Source organism: Hesperophylax consimilis, chromosome 26, assembly GCF_061612785.1.
Source record: "Hesperophylax consimilis isolate HC1 chromosome 26, BYU_Hcon_1.0, whole genome shotgun sequence".
Classification (NCBI taxonomy): domain Eukaryota; kingdom Metazoa; phylum Arthropoda; class Insecta; order Trichoptera; family Limnephilidae; genus Hesperophylax; species Hesperophylax consimilis.
Window position 1 is genome coordinate 9110036 of NC_142861.1, and position 27646 is coordinate 9137681.

Here is a 27646-nt window from a genome sequence, read left to right on the forward strand (position 1 = left end):
TAAATACAAAAACTAAACAAAATTTAAAAAAATATATGTATATATTCTGTCAAAAGATGGCTTGAAGAAAAGACGTCAACTTATCCCTTTTTTATCAAAATAGATATTAAATGCATTATTTTCTATTTCTGGAAACTGAAACACGTACTTCTCTTTATTATCTAACTGATACAGATGATACAGATGTTTTAAAAATAAAAAGATGCGTATGAAGCGTGTCCCTCTTTTCTGTATATTGAATGTTGTAGAAATGAGATCCCTGTGGCGTATGTGTGGTAAAACCATGTATGAACGTGTGAGATATGTGAAGATCTGCAAAGAGTGGAACGTTGATGTAAGCGTAATGAGTGAGATTAAGAAAGGGACGCTTATATGGTTTGGGCATTTGATCTGGATCAACAGTTATCTTATTAAAGGAAGCTTTGTTTTAAAATAAATTCTGTAGAATCTTACATCTTCAAAGCCACAAATGGGGTTCCCCAAGGATCTTACCTAGGACCAATTCTGTTTTTATTATTTATAAATGACATTGTTAGTGTATTTAAAGATGTGCAAGTTCTGCTCTTCGCTGATGATTTGAAAATATATAGAGTGATACGTAGTATAGAGGATTGCCATATTTTACAATATAATTTGGATAAATTGTATCATTGGTGTGTGATCAACTCATTATTTCTTAATATTCAAAAGTGCCAAGTTATTCGTTTTCATAAAATCCAAAGTCATGTTACTTATGAATACTCTTTAAATAATGTACTATTGACATCAGTTCCTCAGATGAGGGACTTAGGTGTTATATTTGATGAAAAGTTAACATTCACTCTGCAAGTATATAACAAAGAGAGCAATAAAAATGCTTTGTTTCATATGCAGAACGGCGATTTCAAGTCACTTGATTGTTTGAAAACATTGTACACTTCTTTAGTAAGAAGCCAAGTAGAGTATAATTCGCCTATTTGGTCCCCATTGTATAAAACGCATTCTGACAATATTGAAAGGGTACAGCACAAATTTCTAAGATTTATTTACTTTAAACTGAATATTCCAATTCAAAATATTATCTATGTCCTTTTGATGAAACAACTTAACTTAATAACGCTGTCAGATAGGCGGATCATCTCTGACCTTATATTTTTTAATAAAACTATTAATAATTGCATTGACAACCCTGAAATTCTCGCCAAAATAAAATTTTACGTACCGACTAGAAATACGAGGCAAAGTGCTACATTTTTCTGTGACAATTTAAAACGAACTATGAAGCTCATACACTTATAAATAGACTACATCATTTTGGCAATAAATTTGGGAATATTGTAGACATGCTTAAAGATTCCGTATTAGTTATAAAACCAAATCTTTTTAATCACTTTACTGAGATGTATGAATTCACATCTCCGTAGTGAATACACTTTTGTTTTTATATTTATATGTTCCTTAATACATATTTAGCTTTCCGTAATCCACAATATTAATCTGAATTTACCTTAATTTAGTTAAAAATCATTATTTATTGTAAACTATGTAGCACAACTGTATTACTTGTTAACTACTTTTATAAAACCCATTAGGGCATAAATAAATAAATGTAGAGCGAATGAGCGAAGAAATTAGTGTAAGGATAATATATGACGCCAATGATTCTAATAAAAGATAAACGAAATCACATCTTTTTAACTGAAATTCGTATTCGACAAAAACATATATTTCCAACATCAAAATTTAACACCACTTTTGCTCCACATCATTACATCTACGAGTATCTAGGGAAAAAATACTTCAATAGTCTACCTGAAAACATCAGATCAATCCAAAACGATACAACTAAAAGCGATTGAAGAGAAGTTCAGTGTAAATATACCACAATGATGAAACTATCTTCTTAATGAATTACAAATTTTCATTTTAATTTTTGTTAATTTACATATAGGTATTATCTAATATTCAAATTTCATCGAATCATAATTATAAACATTAAATTTTCTTCATGCTGATGCTTAACACTCTTTTAAACACAAGCGCCAGCTTCTATAAAAGAGAAACATTAAAAAAACAAAAGCAGAGAAAACTAGTTTTATGAATTATCTTAATTAACACACATTATTATACTCTGTAAATTGTTTAATTATTTGATAAAGACAAAAAAAGTGAATCAGATAATGAGTCGGGTCATGCCAAGAGTCAGAATAATAGAATAGTATGTATGAGACGATGTATGAATCAGAATGAGGCAAGAATTGTGTGCCATGACCGAGTTGTTTGGCGGTCCGGCATCTCTGCCTACCCTTCCTGAAAAAAAGGCGTGATGGTTAGTTAATTGACGGCCGGCATAGTCCAGTGGTAACGCATTGGACTGCCATTCCGAAGGTCGCGGGTTCGAACCCGGCGTGCGCAAATAAATTTTATTTGATTAATTTGTGTTATTTCACAATTAATTAATTAAAATAATATATAGTATATTTGCGGCACGTTCCAGAGTGGAAGATACTACCAGTATCGCCCTGGTGTAAGACCACCATTCAGAATTGAAACATTGCTCCAAATGGCTTTAGCCGTGTTTAGTGACTAGATCTGAATAGCCAGGTACTTCCCCACCTTCCTCTTTCCCTTCCCCACTTACCTTCAGCCTCACAACATCCCCCAATTGGGGATGCCATAGTCTCACTGGCTCCAGACGGGAGCAGTTGGGACTCTTGTGAGGTATTCACTGTAAAAAAAAAAAAAAGTTAGTCAGTTAGTTTACCGAATGCTTTTTATGCGTGTGATTCTAATGGTTCCATGATAACTGTGAGTGATTGAGTTGTCCGGTTACCGATTCTAATTACTTGTTCCTGGTTTGGAATAAACTGTGACACTTTTTTGTATTTTTTCCAAAGAGCAGGTGTTTTTGTTGTTACATGTGAGTTCGAAGGATAAGAAGAATAACTAGAGAAACAAATTTGCAAAGCATTTCAGAATAATTTGTACTTACTACATCTGAGCTACAGGGACGAACCTGTATTATCAATCTCCCCACTCCACGGTTCTCTGTTAGCCCTTTCAGACCTTATGTAAAACTTGCAGTGGTAAAAAATATTTGTTTTTTATCAAAACACCTAGTAGAATTATTTGAAGGTATGCTGTTTTGTCTTTTTTTATGCATAGTAATGAATACTAGATTCATTATCAGTGTGTACATATATGTTTGTGTCTAGTACATACATACATACATACATGTACGTGTATAGTACATACATACATTTTACGTTGTGTGTAGTACATACAAACATACATGTACGTGTATAGTACATACATACATTTTACGTTGTGTGTAGTACATACATACATACATTTACGTGCATAGTACATACCTAAATGTGCGTTTATATTAGATAAATACATACATGTACGTGTGTAGTACATGCATACATACATTTACGTGTATAGTACATACACACATACATGTACGTGTATAGTACATACATACATACATGCAAATGAAAGAAACATTCCTTTAAAAAGAAACCACATATTTGATGCTGAAGCAAAAGTTTAAATACAACCTGTCTATAGATATAAGTTGTGCTGACACAAAAACTACGTGACCATATTTTTGGCATCCTAGGAAGGTTCAAGAATCCTTTGAATGAAATATGAAATCAGTCGTACATTGATCACCGAAGAGCGCACATTGAAATGAGACACAGAAAAGTAAAGTTCGCTAAGTTCGTTTGCAGCTCTGTCCAATGTGGGACCTTTCTGAGTAAGATCTGAATAAAATTGAGTGAGATGGGTAAATTTTAACACGTTTAAAAAGTTTCTAACTGAAAAATGTAACAAAATATTAGATTTTGAAAACGGGATACGGGATACCTATGTAGTTTTCTACGTAACCAGTAATTTGCGCGCCATTGAAAAAAGGATAAGTAATTCGTAAGAAGCTTTTATTTTCGACGAGCGAATGGCGATATTAGAATGCGAGTTGCTTGTTTACTGTCAGATTCATTTATTGACAATTGCTACTTAGCCTATCGTGTTCCTCGCAAGTTGGTTGTCAAAATATAAACATGACCACCGCCTGAACGGGTAGCCAGAATCATATAATATAGGCAAATATCATATAAATACGTGTAAAATATTGGCACTATTTACTTCTATAAGGTGGCAATTTTGGTCGCTAGGGGCGCTAGTGTAGCGTCGCATAAAATCCATTAAAATGTGTGAAAGTAAACCAAGCCTCACAACTCGTTCCGCTAGGAGGCGCTAGCGTAGCATACTGCCATCAGAATGTATGGGAAATATCAGAAGTTGGGGGAATTTTTATTTTTATTTAAATACAGAAAGGTATTTTCAAATATACGGTTCAACGGGTTTTACGAATGTGAGTAGCATTCTCTTTACAAAACATACAAACAGTTTTATTGTGACTGAGAATGAAGCTCTAATGGCAGAAAAGTTCCGTCCCACGCGACAAAGGCTAAATCGGGCTGGACGGAGATAGGGGACATTCGGAATATGCCAGGAGGCTCGGGCAGTAGTGTAGAAGAGAGAGGAGGATGGGGGAATCACGTCAGATGGAATATTAAGATAGCTGGAATGCTTAACCCTAAAATGGACACCATTCTTTCATTTATTTTTATTAAATATGACCTAATTTAAAAAAAAATGATTACAATAAAGGCTAATGTTTACAATAAAGGTTTTATACAAAGCAAAAAGGATAGGGAAGAAAAAAAACGCCGCTGTCAAATGCCGCGTAGCACAGTGGGTTAGTGCACCTGACCAGAAATCAAAAGGCTTCCACTTCATTCAATCAAGAAAACGAAATCAAAATTTCAAATAGATGCCTATAAGAATACAAAAAATACTACAGGCCGCCTCAGGTAATAGACAAGCCAAACAAAAACTACTACAACAGGCCGCCTCAGGTCCTAAACAAGCCAAATAAAAACTACCACAGGCCGCCTCAGGTCCTAGACAAGCCAAATAAAATTACCACAGGCTGCCTCAGGTCCCAGATAAGCCAGATAAAAACTATCACAGGATGCCTAAGGTCTCAGTCAAGCCAAATAAATGCACGCCATGGACACACCAACACTTGTTTCGATTTACGTCTTCAGTAATAATACAGGGTTTTCCAATAAGAGGTGTTATTTTGAATAGCCCGCTATTTCAGTAAATGTTACTTTTGAAGCTGTCATTTTTTGACATTTGATAAGTAGAAACTAAGCCATTAACAAAAATGGAACGATACACGCTTCAACAACGCATTGAAATAATTAAAATTCACTTAAGTGAATCAAATGCAAATCATTTTGAGTGATGAGGCCCATTTCCACCTCGGTGGCTTCGTCCACAAGCAAAATTGTCGCATCTGGGGCAGGGAAAACCCAAGAGTTATTGTTGAAAATCCTCTCTATCCTCAACGTGTGACTGTTTGGTGCGGTTTATGGTCTGGCGGAGTCATTGGACCTTACTTTTTCGAAAATGAGGCTGGAGCAACAGTTATGGTGAATGGATTGCGCTATCGAGAGATGATTAATGATTTTTTATGGCCGCAATTAGATGGTATTGACCTGAACAACGTTTACTTTCAACAAGACGGCGCTACGTGCCAAACAAGCAACGAAACCATTGATCTTTTACGATTAAATATCAAAATAACACCTCGTATTGGAAAATCCTGTAAAATAACTAGCCCTTATTTGTATTTATTTACTTCATAATACTGTTAGAATAATATATTACTATATCTTAACATAAAAATTTACATTACAACGTGCTTGATGTTGTATTTCATTATTTTATTTTGTTTAAAATGATTATTATGCACAGGCAGTGCCTTTTTGAGGGTTCCCTTAACCTTTTTTAACATTTTCGTATGAAACTTTTTTTATTTTAAAAATCCCTTAATAAAAAATTATTTGGAAAAAATACAGAAAAAATGTAAGACCAAATAATGAAATATGTATTTTTAAGTATTTCTACGCCAATTAAGAGAACTAGCACTTGAGTTTGGCGATAGAGTAAAAAGTCTTATCATAGAGTGAATAATACAGGTTTTCCAATAAGAGGTGTTATTTTAATATTCAATCGTAAAAAATCAATGATTTCGTTGCTTGTGTGGCACGTAGCGCCGTTTTGTTGAAAATAAACGTTGTCCAGATCAAAACCATCAAAAATCATTAATCATCTCTCGATAGCGATACATTCACCTTTACTGTTGCTCCAGCCTCATTTTAGAAAAAGTAAGGTCCAATGACTCCGCCGGACCATAAATCGCACCAAACAGTCACACGTTGAGGATAGAGAGGCTTTTCAACAATAACTCTCGGGTTGTCCGAGCCCCAGATGCGACAATTTTGCTTGTTGACGAAGCCACCGAGGTGGAAATGGGCCTCATCACTCAAGATGATTTGCATTTGATTCACTCAAGTGAATTTTAATAATTTCAATGCGTTGTTAAAGCGTGTATCGTTCCATTTTTATTAATGGCCTAGTTTTTACTTGTCAAATGTCAAAAAATGACAGCTTTAAAAGTAACATCTACCGAAATAGCGGGCTATTCAAATAACACCTCTTATTGGAAAACCCTGTGTTAGAGGATGTGGTAACATAAAAAATATAATATCAATTCTTAATTAAGTTACTGCATTTTGTTAATGACGTTATGGGTGTTCAGCTTTTTTAAAAATAATTAAGCATTTTTCTGAACGATACCAAAATTCTGTTATTTTTTTTTACTTCTTCGGGGAGACTTTTAAAATATTTTATCCCATTTGTAAATATAATTGATATGTATTTGTTGTGAAGAAAACAGCAATTTGGATGTTAAATTATTTTCTTAATGATGAATAAATTGTTTAATTATTGTAATCTTTGAATATTTGTAATGTTAAATCTTTTTATAAATGTCTTCTATTTTCAGAAAGTATGTTGTTTTTTTAAAAATTACTTTAATGGTAAGACTTTGTACCATTTTATAGGGTTTACAATTTTTTTCAATTTGCAACTCCCCTTCCAAAAATTCTATACTGAATTAATGACTGGCGCCTAATATCCTTTTTTTAAATTATTCTCACTTAAGATTATACCTTAATGTAATAAATAGGAAAATACCTTAAATATCTAAAATTGATTTTGATTTAAGAGGTTTTTTAGAAAATGATTGTGAAGTTTGATAGGTCGTGCAAAAAAGCATTCATATCAGGCTATAACGAACCAAATAAATTAATTAAAAAAACATTACATTTAATCAATTATTTTATATTTTTTAACAATAAAATATACAAAACATAAACACAATATTACAAAATGGTCATTATTATTTATATATGCATATGCATAGGTATAAGCAGGTACTATTTAGAATAAAATATAACATCCAAAGTAAAGGGTGGCAAAGGGTACTTGACCGCGAACAATTTGCTAACATAAAGAACTCCGTAAAAATATGACATATTACTATTTATCTCAACCAATAACAGGAACCTCAGAACAAGTTACCTCGGTGTTCATTCCGAGTATTTGATACATTCCGATTATCACATACTTCCTCTTCACCACGAGTTTTTGGTTCATTCCGAGTATTTGGTACATTTCGAGTATCACATACTTCCTCTTCCCCACGAGTTTTTCGTACATTCCGAGTATTTGGTACATTCCGAGTATCAAATACTTCCTCTTCACCACGAGTTTTTAGTTGATTCCGAGTAATTGGTTCATTCCGAGTATTTCGTACTTTCCGAGTATTTCGTACTTTCCGAGTATTTTGTATATTCCGAGTATCACACGGTTCCTCTTGTTCACCACAAGTATTTGGTACATTCTGAGTATTTCGTACATTCTGTTTATTTGATACTTTCCAAGTATTTCGGACATTCCAAATATCACATTTCTCTTGTTCACCACGAGTTTTTGGTTCATTCCGAGTATTTGGTACACTCCGAGTATCGCATACTTCCTCTTCACCACGAGTTTTTGGTTCATTCCGAGTAATTGGTTCATTCCGAGTATTTCGTACTTTCCGAGTATTTTGTACATTCCGAGAATCACACGGTTCCTCTTGTTCACCACTAGTATTTGGTACATTCTGAATGTTTCGTATATTCTGCTTATTTGATACTTTTCGAGTATTTTGTATATTCCGAGTATGTTGTACGTTTCGAGTATATGTTACATTCATAGTATTAGGTACATCACCAGTATTTGGTACATTGCGAGTATTGTCGATTAAAAGACGTTAAAAATCAATCTAAAAAGACGTTTACGGTAATATTTTACAAGTTTTTTTAAGTAAAGCTTTGCGTTTTTGAAAATACGACTGTGAATCATTTTTAAAGTAAATCTGGTGAATTCGAGACAGCAAAAAACGCACTTGAAGAAATTTATAGAACGAAAATTTTGATAATGACTTTGGAAATCAAATTTTATTTCTTGTTTCATTCTAAAATTTAAATATGTTTATTTCATTTGAGGCGGGTAGGTATTGTAGGTGCATAAAAACATTTTGCAACAAATAGGTACGTGTTTTAAAAGAGTTATAACTAATTACTTCACCGTGGACATTATTACAAATTGTTCTATATGTTGTCTTTGTTTACTTTGTACGCGACTCTTCAGAATACTTATTTGTGCCTCTCTTGTCTGGACTGGTAATTCCCGCCATAGTTTTTTTTCATTTTTTTCCTAAACCATGGTGACAAAACGGTTAGTTTGAAGATATTTTGAATAATTTTACTTTGGTTCCCTTGGCTTTTATAAAATAGTTATAATAGCTTTACACTGCGTGTTAGTTGTTTCTGATAATCTAACACAAATGGCTTCTTTTGGCATATCAATTCGTAAGATACGGAACTCGTTTGTCCAAGGAGACTAGTTGCCGGTATACAAATAACATTCTGATCTTCGGTTGCTATATTTTCTTTGCACCTTCTCACGTGCCCTTTTGCACGTGCACTTTTGCACGTTACATATTAATATATTCTTTCATATGTCGCCCAAAGTCTACAATTTAAATATCTTCTGATTTTAGAAATTTACACTAGCGTGAACAACAATTTTGGTCCATTACTCTGCCGTGTAACTAATTCCATTCCTTCCAGTAACTAACGAGTTGGTACTCTTAAATTGACTAGAATAAAGAAGAGTCTCGAAAAGGTCATTATGTCTAGTTAATCGAGTTTGTTATCTTAAATGGACTAGACTCAGGAGCACTTTCGAAATAGGTCATTATGTCTAGTGTATCGTGTTTGTAATCTTAAATTGACCAGACTCAGGAAGAGTCTCGAAAAGATCATTATGTCTAGTGTAACGAGTTGGTACTCTTAAATTTACTAGAATCGCAAAAGCCGAACTGCGAATTTATGATTTAAAAAAAATAATCTCAGGTCACTTATACTTCTCCTATCCCCAAGTACCTATATGTATTTTTAGGCACTTAATAAAAAAAGTGTAGTTCATAGTGTAAGTAAATATACATTGAAAAAATTCTAAGCCTTTCTCCTTTAGAAGACCGTCGTAAAAAATTTGATATCATTTGTTTCTTTAAAATTATCAACAATTATTTTGACTCACCTACATTATTAGAACTCATCTCAATCAATATACATTCTCGTAGACTCAGAAATAATGAACTGCTCTTCCTCAATCAACACTCGACTAATTATGGTTATAATTCACCTTTGTCCAGAATATGTAGAATGGTCAACTCACGTCAAGACCTTGATTTTTCGGTATAAGTCAGAATGTTTTTTGTCGCTCGCTGTGCAATTGAGGATATTTTGTATCACTTTAGTTTTAGCAAGGTTTTACTTGACTTGACACTTGTATTTCATTTCTATTTTCATATGTTTTTCCTGTTTGTCTATGCTTTTACATACCATCTTTACTCTTGAATTGTACATTGTCCCAAAGCTCGTTTCACTTTGCAATATATTGGACGTAAGTCCGTTAATTAATTAATAAATATATAAGGGAATATTTAACTTCAAATTAATGAATCGTAAAATTTTTCGGTGAATTCTTTTTTACTAACCCCTCCGGTAAAACGGCGTGATATTTTTGTAAAAAAAAACTTTTTACGGTTTGGTGTATTTTTTACCGATTGCTGTCACTTTAGCGTTGAATGTAACGATGCAGCGATTCATACTAAATGTCACTATCAAAGCGCACCAGATCCTACTTATGGCTCGCATTATGTTCGTATGTTTTGTTAAAGCTGCGAGTTACCATTTACGTATTATTACATTGTTATTTACACAGAGTAATATTGCTCGTGCTTTCACTGCGTGGCAATACTAGTGGTAAATACTCAAATAATGCTAATTTATGATTTAGATAACTTGTGTCGAAAGTTGGCGGCTCGGTTATCCAAATGGTTCAAAGTTTAAATAGGTAGGTACAGTATATGAAAAGAGCTTGCTAAAATTCGTAAAAGTTTTTCTTATTTTATGTGAAAAAATATTTTGGATCATCTAGGGGGGTAAAACCGACTCTTGCCAAGCATGCATGGCAAGACGGGACGACGCTATTGCACGGAACAATTTTTCATTTGGCCAGCCACATGACTCGTCGGTTTTTTTTGCCAGGCCACCAAAACTCTGTTCAGTATATTTGCTACCATTCTCGCTATAATTGGCAATTTTGTTTTTATTCTAAACTGGTGACGTGTACCCAGTGTTGCTGGTGGATATCTGTGGTGTTTGTATGAATGTGTGTAAGTGCAAGCGAGATAGCATACTTGCGAGATGCTATAAAAGGCGACGCATGCTAGGATTGACCCTCTTTTGTTAATAGCAGCTCCCCAATAAATATCAGTCTAAGACCACGCATCATTTTTGTGTTCGCTACAATAATACTCCACTACACCACATTGGCATACATTACAATATCCTTATGAGATAGATATATACCAAAGGGTACTTTCTGTAGGCCTTCTAAAGATATACAATTACGTACTACATCATTTTGATACATCTCATAAGGTTTAGCCAGAGTTAGCAATGTAAGCGCCAGAATATATTTTTTTTACGACGTGATTACAAAACATCGAATTTTTGCTTCTTTTTATATTTATAATATGCATGTATTATATGTCTACTTTCCGGAAGAAATTCTCTAAATGATAGCGAAAACCCTATAACAATCATTTGCTTAGTTTAGAAGAACTAAGCGCACAAACAGAGAGACGTGGATAGCGACTTTATTTTATACTATGATGAATTTTTAATTTGTAATATATTTCTTTGTGTACATTTTAATAATAAAAACATAATTGTTTTACTATAAAAATAATACTTGACTTGTTTGCTTTAATTTCACTTCCTTCAATAAAAATTAATTTTGTTTGTTTGCTTAAAAATTTAAACGTTGCTTTAACTGTCTTTTAAAAAAAAATTATAACTGTTTTCATTAAATTATTCATTTTATATCTTGGAAGCAGGGTCGGATTAATCTTTTCATTAAGCAGATTGGTTTTTTTGGTTTCTTTTTAGTACAGGGTTATTCAAAATGATGGACTCAATTTTAAACTAGTGAAAAATATGAAGTAATTATATTTGATATCTAAACAATAAAGTAAACAAATGCAGTTTTATAAAAATGTTTATTGTTCATATGTTCAAAACATCTTATCATTATTTGATCTCGTTCTACACTTTAAGAAACACGTCATATTAACTGAGTTCACTGCAGCTGGGATACGGTTCCAGAGGTTGTTCCAGATTTTTTAATTTATTTATTAAAATGAATATAATTACATTTAATACAATATAAGACATGGGTAGTCCCACAAAGCTGTGACAATCAGCTTGTCTGTAGGTTCTACCATTTAATGTTATAACATAATACACATTAGCTTAAGTTTAAATATTAATACCAAATATAATGTTTAGGATAGATAAATGTTTTGTTCATTTACTAACCACTTTTTTGTCAGTTTAGGGCAGGGTTCCTCATTATTTTTTAAGTTAAAGTTTTCGTTAAATTTGTTATAAATCACAGGTATCAAATAGTCAAGTGTTCTGCTACCATACTTATTTGATAGTAGTGGAATTTTTAGGCCTTTTTTTTCAGTAAATCTTGTTTTGTGACTATGCACCAATGATTTTTTGTACGCATTTTCTCCCGCATTATCCATAATTATAATAAACCAGAGAAGCCCTTTAATTGGTAGGCCCTCAGAGCTATACAGTAATTTTAAGTTGTTTCTTTGTTTGTAAATGCTAGGTTTAACAATTTTTTTTTAATTATAGCAGTTTGAAAATTTTGAATGTATTTAATATTAATATTACTCGAGTGTCCCCAAGTTCGAATTCCATATCTAAGTATTGATTCGACCATAGAATGATATATAAGTTTGAGAGAACATCGAGGCAATACAAATTTTAATTTATTAAAATTACTCGCCAAACATCGGAGCTGGTTACAAATTTTGGTCACACTTTTGTCCTATTTAAAGTTATTGTCTACGATTATGCCAAGGTAAGTATATTCGTTTGTAAAATCAATTTTTTCACAGCAGCAAATATTATCCATTTTTTTATGTATACATTCAAAATTATGTGCAGTTATTTTAGGTAAGTTCCACATTTTCAATCTCGGTGATCTTACATACATGCATTTAGTTTTTTTGACATTAATAATTAGTCCTACATCATGAGACCATTTAAGTAGCTCGTTGAAGTCTATTTGTAATTCTTGAATAGCTATTTCAGGGTTTTCATTAGAGACAACTAGTGCAGTATCATCAGCAAAAATGAATCTACGGGCTATTTTAAAAAGTTTAGACATGGCAATTACATATATAATGTATAATTTTTAGTTGTTGTTAGATGTGGTACATAAACAACTTCTTTTACGAATCCCCACAAGAAAAAGTCGCAAGGGCATGAGATCGAGAGATCTCGGAGGCTAGAGCTGAATCCATATTCATCTTAAGGTAAGATTTATTCAGAAGACCTCAAGCATTCCGGTGCCAATCACCATCCTGTTAAAGGGAATGAAGACCTGGTTCCACTAATTTCCGGACGTCGTGTATATACCTGTACAACTAAGGAGGAGATCTGACCATATGACCTAAATCGAGGCCGATTCAAGCAAAATGAAAAGGATAAGGTGGGGAACGCTGGAGTTACTTTAAATATAATATATAAACGGGTTGTTTTTACTACTCGTTCTTGCGTTCAACAGATCGGCTATGGAACGATTTGTCTTTATTTATTGTTTCAATTCTGAATTTCATTCAGAATTTGAAAATTGCTTGGGCTAAAATACTGACAGTATTTTTCACTCTGAAACGTGTCAAAAATAAAATATTTACTAATAAAGTCATTAAAAATATTTTCCATAATTTAAAAACTATTGCTAAGCTGTAATAAGCTGAGAGACACTGAGAGTTCCATGTAATCCAGCATTTCTCTGGAACTGATCGGAACTTTGAAAATCATAACTTAAAGTTTGTTGGTGAAATGTTTTCCGAAGATGTAACGCAAGGTGAACTTTGCATTATTTCTAGCTATGGGTCATGACTCATTTTATTAAGAGCGGAAGCCACGGTTTCAGCTCAATATTTTCCTAAGGTTCAAAGAGACGACTCAATTGAACTACGCCTTAATTGAAACGGGAGCCGTGAGCTCAGAGCGTATAAGCAATAAGAACGCTGTGTTCACTGGATACGACTTGCCAAATACAGTTCCCCCGGTACGGCTCCCCCTGTATGGCTCCCCCTGTACGGCTCCCCTGTACGGCTCCCCCTGTATGGCTCACCCTGTATGGCTCCCCTGGTACAGCTCTCCCTGTATGGCTCCCCCTGTACGGCTCCCCTGGTACGTCTCCCCCTGTACGGCTCCCCCTGTACGGCTCCCTTGGTACGGCTCCCCCTGTACGGCTCCCCCTGTACGGCTCCCCTGGAACGGCTCCCTCTGTACGGCTCCCCCGATACCGCTCAAAGCGTACGAATGATCGTACGACTCTTGGTACCGTATAAGACGCTAGGTAGTTATTAGGTGTAGGTATATACTTCCAAGTCCAGATAAGATAAGTAATATCAATTAATACTTGAATCACTTTAATGACGCTATTTTTAAAAAATATCTGCTGTTAAAAAAAGTGTAACCGTTCATATGAGCCGTTCTACCTCAAAAAATTGATACCTCATCTGTGCGGCTTGCTCATGAACGAATCATCGCTATGACTTTACAATTACCTAAGTGAAACTGAATTATACCTAATATAAAAATTTAACCCAAGAAATGACTGCGAAAATATAATTTAATGGAAATACAAGCATCGTATTTAACGAAAATTTTATTTAACGTATTTAACGAAATATAGAAAGGAACGTTAGACATTTAATTTAAACAAAGAAATACATAGTCTATTTGCTATGTTCAGGGTTTTAGATACCCTCTGGTCTCTCCTCATGTTGAAAGACACTAAAATAAAACACCATTCGGAATCGAAAAGTAGCTTAAAATGGCTTTTGCCGTGTTTGGTGGACAGATTTGAATGGTCGGGCACTTTTAATCGTTTCCCTTCCTTTCCCCTTCGCTAACTAACTTACTTTTTATGTACTTACCGCACAGAAGTCCCAAATGTTTCAAACTGTCTGGAGCCAGTGAGACTATGTCATACCCAATTAGGGTATGTTGTGAGTTTGAAGGTAATGGGAAGGCTAAGGAGATGGGGAAGAGGAAGGTGGTGGAGTACCTGGGTATTTAGATCTGATGCTGCGTGTTCTACGTGCCGCAAGTAGACTATATGTTATTTTAAATTAATCATCCTTACTTGCATGGCAGGCCACTTTAGTAAATGTTTTTAATTTTTATTTTTTCATTAATACTTTTTATAAATTTTAATTTTTGTGATTTTCGTAACTACCATTAGGCAAATGCCCGTATTATGGTAGCAATACATGTTTTAAATTATAAAAATGGACTACGAAAATAATATTTTGTAGAAACAAATAATAAAACACAAGAAGAAATTACAAAATCATGATATTCAAACCAAAACAGAATTAAAAATTAAGATTTAAGTAAATGATAAAAACGATAATTTAAAGAAAATAAAAATGTTGTAAATACAAAGTGAGATGCATAATTTTAGAAAAAAGCGAAATTTCATATTTTATTTTTCGACTTTATGTCCGGGTTAAATCTTCCCCGTGGGAAAAACTAAACCCTTCCACACACTTTTCCACAAATGATCATCTAGTCAATCTACATTATGCAAGTGCATTATATAAGCATAATAAATACAAAATAATACAAAAACAACATGTCAACTCACCAGAGATCAAATGGGAAAATAATTCACCGACTCCAGATATTTTCATATCAAAGGGTTCGGTTCGGTAGAACTTCTAATTGGACCTATAAATCCCACTGATCCCTCAATACAAATATTTAAAAAATATGCAAATTAAATCTTCAGCACGGGAGTTCTCAGTGAGGATATCATTGTCTCTATATTTTTTACCATAACTTATGTAAATAATTTTTCATATAAGACAAAAAAAAATGCAATGTTTTTATTAATAATGGTAGGTACCTACGTACGTAGAAGGATACATAATGATAATATTACCATATTAAGGTATTTTTTAGGCCAGTTTTGCACTCAGGACATAATATTGGAAACACTGCAAACTGCAAATAATATTATTATTAGGGGTGCTATTTTTAATCGTGGTATTAAAATATTTATGTTTTTACTGTTCGTTTTAAAGAAAAGAAAACCAATTGTTACAACTGGCGGTACAGCACAAGGATTTGATTAAAATTTATCTTCTTAAGTGTGATTCGTCGCTCAATAAGAAACAGATTGAGATTAAAAGATTCGAGTGGATCAATACAATAAGATAAATTGTGAGAAATTAGAGAAGCAGTGAGAACTCTAATGTGGTATTCACATAAAAACAATCTTAATCTTTAGGTACAGATCTTGGGCATTGGAAATATGACGCAAAACTTTACATATAGTTAAATGATACTAAACTATTTTGTATAAATTTTTTTTTAAATACTTGTCGTTTTTAATTTAATTTTGACTATTTCTTCCGATAGTAAAAATATACTGCCATATTGCATCCGTAGGGAACAAAGATATTAGAAAAACGAGATGTGCTATGAGCAGTTCATTCTGTGTGGAATTGTTTTGTCCAGTATCGCCGGTTTTGTTCACCAATACTACTGCACACCTTCGCTTACGCTAAGGACGTATAGTTTCAGTTGGCACTAATACATAGAAATAGAACAGATTTCTGTGCGTACACGTCCCGATAGTATTCAAAGTACCCTAATTAGGTAGTACTCCGCCTACGTTCCGGCGGCCAACATAGCATATCTCGTTCTTCTAATATCTTTGGTAGGGAGTGTTCAAAAATAAGAAAAATGTTTGAAAAGGAGATATATAAATACGATTATTAAAACTATTATAATCAATAGGCGTTATGTAGCGGAAATATGCACTGAAAATGCACTTATTTTAAATATAACAAAATCTCTTGACACATGTCCTATGTAGCATTTAAAGAAACACTGTGATTTTTTAATAACTATATGATGTTCAGTAATAGAACCAGATGAGTTTTTTTATAATTTTCATTTTAAAATTTTTTCTATCAAGGAAATTTCATATGGTTATTACTTTTTCGGCTCGAAAAATGTACAAAAATCAAATTATTTTTTAATTATCACATTTTATTAAGAGCTTAAAAACTTTAAATGTATATTTTTTCCTCCGCTGTTCATCTCACTAGAGAATTCCTGTGTCAAGATGAGCAGCTTTACAATTATATTCAATCAAATAAGTAAATCACATAACACATACACAGATGGATAACATCGAATATGGGGCCACTAAGGTGATTCATGACAGAAGCAATGACATTGGCAATCCAAAAACACCACTCTCAGCCAGTATAGAATTTTTTACCATTTTCTTGAATAGATTAAACGATCTTATAGTTTTTTTTATATTTTCACCGAGCATATATAAAACAACGGGGTTTGTCCGAAGGATGATCTGATATTCACCGGTTGGATCTTTTGGCAGTATCAATGTTGTTGAAAATTTACAGAGAGCCTGTATTATGTACAACTGCCCTGCTGACATAATTTACCGAGAGTCTGTATTATGTACAACTGCCTTATTGACATAATTTACAGATAGCCTATATTATGTACAACTGCCCTACTGACATAATTTACCGAGAGTCTGTATTATGTACAACTGCCTTATTGACATTATTTACAGATAGCCTATATTATGTACAACTGCCTTATTGACATAATTTACAGATAGCCTATATTATGTACAACTGCCTTATTGACATAATTTACAGATAGCCTATATTATGTACAACTGCCTTATTGACATAATTTACAGATAGCCTATATTATGTACAACTGCCTTATTGACATAATTTACAGATAGCCTATATTATGTACAACTGCCCTACTGACATAATTTACCGAGAGTCTGTATTATGTACAACTGCCTTATTGACATAATTTACAGATAGCCTATATTATGTACAACTGCCTTATTGACATAATTTACAGATAGCCTATATTATGTACAACTGCCTTATTGACATAATTTACAAATAGCTTATATTATGTACAACTGCCTTATTGACATAATTTACCGAGAGTCTCTATTATGTACAACTGCCTTATTGGCAGTATCAATGTTGTTGAAAATTTACAGAGAGCCTGTATTATGTACAACTGCCCTGCTGACATAATTTACCGAGAGTCTGTATTATGTACAACTGCCTTATTGACATAATTTACAGATAGCCTATATTATGTACAACTGCCCTACTGACATAATTTACCGAGAGTCTGTATTATGTACAACTGCCTTATTGACATTATTTACAGATAGCCTATATTATGTACAACTGCCTTATTGACATAATTTACAGATAGCCTATATTATGTACAACTGCCTTATTGACATAATTTACAGATAGCCTATATTATGTACAACTGCCTTATTGACATAATTTACAGATAGCCTATATTATGTACAACTGCCTTATTGACATAATTTACAGATAGCCTATATTATGTACAACTGCCCTACTGACATAATTTACCGAGAGTCTGTATTATGTACAACTGCCTTATTGACATAATTTACAGATAGCCTATATTATGTACAACTGCCTTATTGACATAATTTACAGATAGCCTATATTATGTACAACTGCCTTATTGACATAATTTACAGATAGCCTATATTATGTACAACTGCCTTATTGACATAATTTACAGATAGCCTATATTATGTACAACTGCCTTATTGACATAATTTACAGATAGCCTATATTATGTACAACTGCCTTATTGACATAATTTACAGATAGCCTATATTATGTACAACTGCCTTATTGACATAATTTACAGATAGCCTTTATTATGTACAACTGCCTTATTGACATAATTTACAGATAGCCTATATTATGTACAACTGCCCTACTGACATAATTTACCGAGAGTCTGTATTATGTACAACTGCCTTATTGACATAATTTACAGATAGCCTATATTATGTACAACTGCCTTATTGACATTATTTACAGATAGCCTATATTATGTACAACTGCCTTATTGACATAATTTACAGATAGCCTATATTATGTACAACTGCCTTATTGACATAATTTACAAATAGCTTATATTATGTACAACTGCCTTATTGACATAATTTACCGAGAGTCTCTATTATGTACAACTGCCTTATTGACATAATTTACAGATAGCCTGTATTATGAACAACTGCCTTATTGATATAATTTACAGAGAGCCTGTATTATGTACAACTGCCTTATTGACATAATTTACCGAGTGTCTGTATTATGAACAACTGCCTTATTGACATAAATTATTTAGTTGATAGTCCAGTATTAGCTAGTCAGGATTTATTCTAGTGCAGAAATTCTAGGACTAACTACCATAATATATATTCCTCTTTGCCCAGAATACTAATGGAGGGAAACAATTATTCCAAGTCAGTGGACAAATTCAATCTTCAAACAAATATAAAATGTTTTTAATGAAGCAATTTGGTGGTGTACAATAAATAATGTATATTTCTCAATATTCACGTGTAAAAGCCCCGAAAAAGGGCGATAATTAACAAATAAATAATTTAATTAATAATAATGAAAATTAATATAATTTAACTATTCTTTATACTTTAATTAAATATAAAATGCCAATGAATAATATTAATGCACATATTGTAAAAATCACGGAACATAACAATTGGATTTGAAAAAAAATGTAATTTTCCATTTTAATTTTGCTCCACGCATACTAAACACATTAGTTTCACTTTTAAAAATTATCTGCGAAATCGCGCAATATAAAATGATATTTGATAATATGTAGGTAGGTAGGTACTATATATCATAACCCCTTTATAGTACCGTGAAAAATCACGGGATAGTCTGAATTCTTGTCGTATCAGTTCCAATTTTAAAAACGACACTTAATTCAAAGCGAATTTCAGTTAATTATCTTACTTAGTAAATTAGTTTTATTTCCATTAGCTCCACACAGGAGGTATTCAGGAAATTTTTTTCTCTCCGGGCTTATGTCGTCTTTGGGGATGCTGTGTGGAGGGGCTTTTCATGGAAAGGAAGGAGAGAAAGTTCTGAGAAGGAAAAAGTATGAGAGGTGGGTAGGAATCTGGGGGTCAATACCTAAATAAACCTCACCCCATGAACCCGGAACCCCAGCTAAGTCACCAAACGTAGCGAACCACTAAGGGTGACTTATGGCAGGGGGGTTGGTTATCCAATAAATGATTGCCGGGGCGGCGGTACTCATACCTGCTTCCCAAGTTTGTTTGATAATTGTTGGGAAGTAAGAGCTTCACAGATGCACTCATAGAGGGCAGTGCATAGAGCTTGCTTGGAAGTCCGCAAGATGGCAGCTAGTAGTCAGTAGTCGCCAGGACCAGTTAGAATGCTCCCATACAAATTTGGTGTTTTTCAGATCTCATTTAGCCAGCTCCTAGTTAGGTCGACTATCGATTCACCATTGTAATACGCGAAGTATTAAATCCCTGATTTAACACAAATAACCTATTATTTAAAATCTTTTTCAACACAACAAATAATTATTTTTTTAAAGTATGGGTTCCTACGTTCTTAATTGAATTGCTTGAAATACTTGTCAGACTCGTATTATCAAAGATTCTAGAAAGTTTTACCGTTAATTTCTATTTTTTAAGGATGATACCGATTCGTGCGTCACTCCTGACATTTTAAAATAAAAAAGTTATCACAATTTGCGCAATTAGCCTCTTTAATGAGAGATAATGGGAACTACGGTCCAATCAAACGGTTTCCCGCCTTCTGTCACTGCGCCGTAGGTTTCATTTTCGCTATGGAAAAGCGTTCTCTGTTGCGCAGCAGTGGAAAAGGCATACCTGTGGAGCGTCGTATATACTATCTCGGGGTAGAAACAGGGTTGCCAAAAGCAAAAGAAGTATTTCATGATTCCGCTAATTTACGTTTTAGTTAATATCTTGACGAAATTGTGCCGGAAAGCCAGTAATGAGTCATGAATGAGTGTCCTTAATACGATTGTGATTTAAAAAAAAATTATTAATGAAAACTGAAATTTTTTTTATATGTATATTTCTAGTAGGTAGGTAAGTGTACTACTTATTTTTCGAAGAAGAAACTTGGGAAGTTTCTGGCTATCCAGATATAGTCACCTAACGATATTAACGTAAACGAAAAGACAGCGAAAATTGATTCCATGCTAACTTAACACAGTGACTATTCAACACACTTTTAAAAAGTGATATAAAGTCATTAAAAACGATGAATTTTTTTTTAACCTAACCTAACCTTCTTAATCCAGTTAATAAGGTTTTGGTTTCATCACTTTCCATGACTTTATATAACTTTATAAAGATTTGATGAATTATCATTTTGATGATTTATCCGGTCACCCAATAAAACAGATTAACTATTCAATAATGAATTTGGCTAATAGAAATGGTTTTAAAAAATATATATTTCACAATTAATTAATCAACTTCTTCTGGCACACGGACACGCCTGGCGATCAGCAAAATTGACGATTTTTATTGATGTCAAAACACAAATTTATGGCAATAGTTCCTGGTTTTTATACCTCCCGCGTGTAGTTAAATTAAACAGCTAGGTTAGTTGATCGATTGTTCCAAAGTTATTATTTCCCACTGCTGATTCAAATCTCTGCTGGTTAAGTCCTCCATCGTTGCACAAGTAACATTTTCTACTTACAGAAGTAATGTTATAATTCTAATAGTGTCAGCTTATATTCGCATCTTTGTCTTTCTTAAAAAAAATAGAAAGAGGAATTGAAATTTTTTATCTTCGTATTATTTGTACAAAATTTTTTTTAGTGTAAAAGTTTTAAAAGTTTTAATGGACGTAAATCTATCTATTATATTTATGTAAAGAAGAGAGACGGTGGCGGGCGGGCGGTGTGACATTGTTTTGGGACAAATCTACAGGTTTTATTCCGAGATGGACGAAATTTTGCACACTTAAAAACAGTGGAAGGTAAACAATCCACCTCCCTTTTCCCACCCTTAAAACCAGAATTTTGGTAATTATTGATGAAATCTTGCACACTTGACGTTGCGAATATGAGGAAAAAAAAAACCCAGACAGATTGGGTCTTCAGTTAGTAAATAATGAAAACAAAAAAGGGATACGTTTCGATTCAATTGGTGAAAAGTTAATGCTTGCGAATAACTATTCTTATTTCTGTTAGAAGCTGTGGTTGAGTGTACCCTACGTCACGTTGCGGGGGTGTGTGTTGGGTGACGGGTGACGGGTGACGGAGTAGGGACACCCCTGCGCGCAATCCGCCCGCTCCGCCAACTATAAAACGCCCTACGCTGGTCGGAGCCTCGCAATAAGGCGAAGCATCGATAAGCGCGCGGACTTCCAAACAACCACCCGCGAAGCAGGAAGCTCGACTTCCAAATTATAAAATCATCCCCTAGAATTAACATCAATCGTCTACATCTACATTGTTCTATTATAATCTTTTATTCGTTTCAACATCTTTTTAAAGTTTGTTTTTGTCACTTTTTTGACGGAGTTTTTAGTTGGTAAAGTATTTGAATTCTTTCTAACGGGGAATTTATTTCTTTCGTTTGTTTCGCTTAGAAGAATTCCTGTTGCAGCTGATAAAGGTAAGAGATTTAAACAAAAATATATAAAAAAATGACAATAATTTTAAAATTTTTCTAACATGAAAAATTTAATTATTTTTTCACATTTGAAATTAATTGATTATATGTAATTTATTCGTCTGTACAATAAATTTATATATAAAATAGTGACAAATATAGAAAATAAATCTGTTGGTCGAAGTGTTAACAAATCTATATTGTTAATCTTAGAACACATAAAGATATATTTATTTATTAAATTATGGCTCTTACATACACAAAAAAATTAAATATGAGGGTGCCATATTTTTGAAACATGGTTTATTAATATTCGTAAATTTATAATACATTGGGTTATTTCAATAATTAGTTCATAAAAGAAACTAGTTTTAAAATACGATGCTAAGATGTTGAATATATATTCAAATATTGTATAGCAAAAAAATTTAAATTAAAAAATATATTGGTAGCTGATAATTTATTTAGAAGAACAAATAAAAGAAAATTTACTTATAAAATGCTGTACATGGTGATAAACTCTTTGTCCGAAATTACGTTTAGATAATATTATATTCTTGTGGATAAATAATCACATATGAATTAATTCAAATGTACAATGAAAACAGAACCAATGACATTCGAAAATTTATCAGAGAAAGACTTTAAAATGACATTTTCATTACAGAAAAATTATCAGAGAAAGAGTTTAAAATGACATTTTCACTATAAAAAAAATTATCAGGTAAATATTTTAAAATTACATTTTCATTACGATTTTTTTTAAAACGAAACCATTACAAAAATGAAAGTAACTTTCGTTGCTAGATGTTAAAAATAACTCTTTAAATGGCTTCATCCTGTAAGGATCTCATTTTATAAGATTAGCGAAAAGTCAAATAATTTCAACGCAATTATAACTAGTTCTAGTTCAACAACAAGATGTATTTTTCTGCTATATGACAATTTACTAAAAGAGATTTAATTTGAATTAAGATCATTATCCTTTTACTCACGTAATTAGATTATCAACGATATTATATAAAAAAACTACATTTTAATATCTTTGATGTATTAAGATGGTGTTAGGTTGCAAAAGTTGGAAAAAATATCATTAAAGACAAAATTGTTTGTATGATTTATTAATATTTTTTATTATTTCCATAAAGGAGTTGTAAAATAGAGTTGTGAAATGGTTTTAAATTTAATTTGACAAATTGAAAAATAGGGGATGGAATACATAATAATCTTATCTGTCATGGTGAATTCACTAAGAACTACTTACATAAATAATGTAGAATGTTTCCCGTGAACAGATTTCATGTTTCTCTTTGATTATTACACCGTCATAGTTTAATAAGTATATTTATTAGTATGAAAGTCAGGTATCGGATAGTGGTAGACATAAAGCTAATTGAAAAGTGAAAGGAATACTAAAATACTAAGCTGAACAGAGAAAAAAGCACTTGAAACTTTTCATTAATTTTAACAAAGTAACTTACGCCTACGTTCAATATAATTAAGGAGTTTAAAAAAAAAGTCAAATTAAAAGTGTTCAAATTTCTGTAAAATAAACTGTCTATTCAAACCTAAGATACTGTTTAAACGAAGAATGGATACCTCATAGTTAATTTTAATAACATATCAAAATATGAATAGACGAACAAGTTCACATTTACTAAGGACGGGTTGTTTCGGAGAATTTGAACAATTCATCAAATTTCAATGTTCATTTACGGGTTCTGTGAAAGTCCTATTCAAATTCTGTTATGATACGTATCATTATAGGCTAGTTGCTTGACAGAACTAAAATAAAACAGAACTTAAAAATATCTTTCACAGAATTTGAAAATTAACTTTAAAATTTGAAGAATTGTTCAAGTTCTCCGAAACAACCCGTCTTAAGATTCAATAAATAAATAATTTCAAATTGTTTTGATTGCACTTTCTAAGGTTCAATAAATAAATAATTTCAAATTTTTTTTTATCGAACTTTCTAAAAAATTGGCATAATGGAATTACAAAATAATACATTTAAAGAAAAGATTATTTAATTTTTTTTTAATTTGAAAATTATATCTGCCGATCAAAAAGATATTAAGATAGGTACTTGGTAGAAAATATACTTCGTTGCTCAAATTTTATTTAAAAAAAATATTTTTAACAGTTCTTAGATCAAAAAAGAAAGATCCAATAACAACAAAATTTTACCGATTATTATTATATCCTGTTATTTGATCGCGGCTCGTTTCCCCCAAAACCCATGAAAATATCTTACCTACTATGCCTCATATATTTTTTAAAGATCACATTATGGATATCCAGGAATTAAAAACTTACGGAAAAATGTCTCGAATAGCAAATTCTTATTTGTTTTAAAATATTATCCCCAAAATACCGTAACAGCCTTCAGTTCTGGATGCCGCTACTTTATGTCACAATCCTTGCAATACTTTTGACGGATTACAAAGAGAAAATGTCAGGGTTTTACACCCCTTTTACTAAAACACAACACACAATAATTTTAAAACTATTTTACCAGGCGATGCTTGTCTCATAAAAACGCAAATTCCTTTCGTCCTTGTTCGCGCTTCAAATTCATGAAACTTTTCTCAACAGTGTGGGAATTTAAAATATTCAAATGTTTCCATATTTTACAAGTTCTCGTAATTTTTTAAAGAAAAAAATGAAATGATATTACAGCTTTACAAATTAAGCGTTGATTTTTTTTGACGGTGGTTTTCCATTTTAATTTTTCTTTGGTGTAAAACATCTTTACAACACTCTAAAACTTTTTTATTATTGATCGGATCAGTTCTAGATCTCTCTGAAGACGCCCGTCATGAGTTAAAACCAGTAAAATCAGGAAAAAAGTTATTATAAAACAATTTTTTAGCCGATTAGTATCTGAGTGGACAATTGCGCAAGGTTCTGCTAGGTTAGTCCTCCAATATTTTCCGCGTATATTGAAGGTAGCAAAAGGAATTAATATATTTTCAGACCTTTTTTTTACAAAATTGTCGGTTTACTGCCAAAAGTCATTAAGTGACAATTTTCTAAAAACGGAGTCATGCATTATCCAGTAAATAGTGCTAATTATCACAAATATGATAAAATTACTAAAATATTTAATTGTCACTACTATCGACAGTGGGTAATTTGTGAAAATGTACATAAAACTGCCTAAAAATCACTAAAATACAGGGTTTTCCAATAAGAGGTGTTATTTTGAATAGCCCGCTATTTCGGTAGATATTACTTTTGAAGCTGTCATTTTTTGACATTTGATAAGTAAAAACTACGTCATTAATAAAAATGGAACGATATACGCTTCAACAACGCATTGAAATTATTAAAATTAACTTGAGTGAATCAAATGCAAATCATCTTGAGTGATGAGGCCCATTTCCACCTCGGTGGCTTCGTCAAAAAGCAAAATTGTCGCATCTGGGGCTCGGAAAACCCAAGATTTATTGTTGAAAAGTCTCTCTATCCTCAACGTGTGACTGTTTGGTGCGGTTCATAGTCCGGCGTAGTTATTGGACCTTACTTTTTCGAAAATGAGGCTGGAGCAACAGTTACGGTGAATAGATTGCGCTATCGAGAGATGATTAATGATTTTTTTATTGCCAAAATTGGATGGTTTTGATTTGGACAACGTTTACTTTTAACAAAACGGCGCTACGTACCACACAAGCAACGAAACCATTGATCTTTTACGATTGAATATAAAATAACACCTCTTATTGGAAAACCCTATATGTTGCTGAATTTTTGCGAGACAAAAAATATTACCATTCGCTGTTACATCATAATATTTGTGAAAGTGACTAAGTACAATTTTTTATTTTATATTATGAATAAAACAAAATTAAACTTTCCGCATAACAGTAGTTGTAATACATCATCAGCATTGTTATTATTTTTACTTGCATATTATATTATATACAGGGTGTATCGGCACTAACCCGACAAACTTTAACCAGCTATTCCTTAGCACATTTGGAGTAAAAAATGTTATGTACACTTTGCTGTCCGGTAACATTTTTTTTCTTTTAAAAACAAAAAATAAATAAAATTTCCACACTCCGCTACTGCCCACAGTATAGGGGTAAAATAATTGGCAACGCCGCGCTACTGTCATCTCTTTCACACATATTCTGTCTCAAGTCCCGTGTGGTTTCCGCCACCCCGTCTCGTATCAGTGGTCAGTGCTGTTTTGGGAGTTCGCATGTCATCAAGTTTCTAGTTTCGTTTTTGTTTTGTTATCTAAGTTTTTACTGTTGAAATATGCCCCTCAATTATCCACCTGCCGAGCAAGCAGATATTGTTTTTGTTTATGGATTTTGCAATGGAAATTCACGAGCAGCCGTAAGGGAGTATCGCATGAGGTTTCCTGGAAGACGCGTCCCACACCATGCTACCTTTGTCCAGGTTTGTACCCTATCAATTGTTTATTGAAACTATTTACATTCATTGATAATGCCAAAAAGCGCTTTTGAAATTTAAACTGGGAACATTAAAAACATAACAAGGGGCCACCAACTTTAAAAATGTAAATTGTACTTTAGGTGATTTGTGTTCAGTGGTCACTAAACGGCGTTTTAAAAAGTTAATTAATTTTAATCTCTAATAAATGCATCATTCACTGCAATTGAATTCACTCCCTTTCTCACCATGGGATTATTTAAATTACTTGAATTCAATTTCACCCCTGTGAATCCAAGATATCAACCGTACCTAGTTAAGAAAATTATAATTTAAAACACTTTGTTATACATTTTACTATAAAAAAATGAAATAAATGAAGAGAAAACGTAAGTTTTCTGATATGTGCCTAAAATAAGTGTTCTTTAAAAATAAAATGAGTGAAAAAGCCCGCGATTGTTTATTTGACATTATTACTGAGCTGAATAATAAAAGCAGTTGTTATTTGTTGTTTTGTTTCAGATGTATCAACAATTGCGTGACTGTGGCATCGGACGGATTGAAGGCGCCGGCGGAGGACACAACATCGTTCCTGTGGCAGTTGAGGAGAGAATCCTGAACTTAATTACCGAAGACCCCACGCTGTCCGTGCGTCGGGTCGCTCTGATGATAGGACACAGGGAACACATGGCGGTATGGAGAGTTCTGAAGAAGCACGGGCTCAAACCTTTTCACTATAGGCGCTGCCAAGGCCTCATGGAGAATGACCACTTTTCCAGAGTCGTGTACTGCAGAAGAATGCTGCATAATGTCATAAGAGATGCAGACTTCATGAAAAACATATTGTTTACCGACGAAGCACAGTTCACTAAAACAGGAGTGCTAAATGTGCACAACTTGCACCATTGGGCTGAACAAAACCCCAAGCTTGTTCGGGAGTCGTCGAGCCAGGACAGATTTTCCATCAACATGTGGGCAGGAATCCTGGGAAATCAAATACTCGGTCCAATCGAGTTGCCTCCCAGACTAAATGGACCGATGT

The 27646-nt window shown here is 32.9% G+C and overlaps 1 protein-coding gene across 1 annotated transcript in view; it reads left to right on the forward strand.

The window, feature by feature from the left end:
* The first annotated feature begins 21933 nt into the window (after positions 1-21933).
* The window catches only part of Dh44 (corticotropin-releasing diuretic hormone 44), a 435996-nt gene continuing 430283 nt past the window's right edge, over positions 21934-27646 (forward strand). Inside the window, exon 1 of the mRNA XM_089647556.1 lies at positions 21934-22200. The gene's annotated coding sequence lies outside the window, so the exon portion shown is untranslated. The remainder of the gene's footprint in view (positions 22201-27646) is intronic.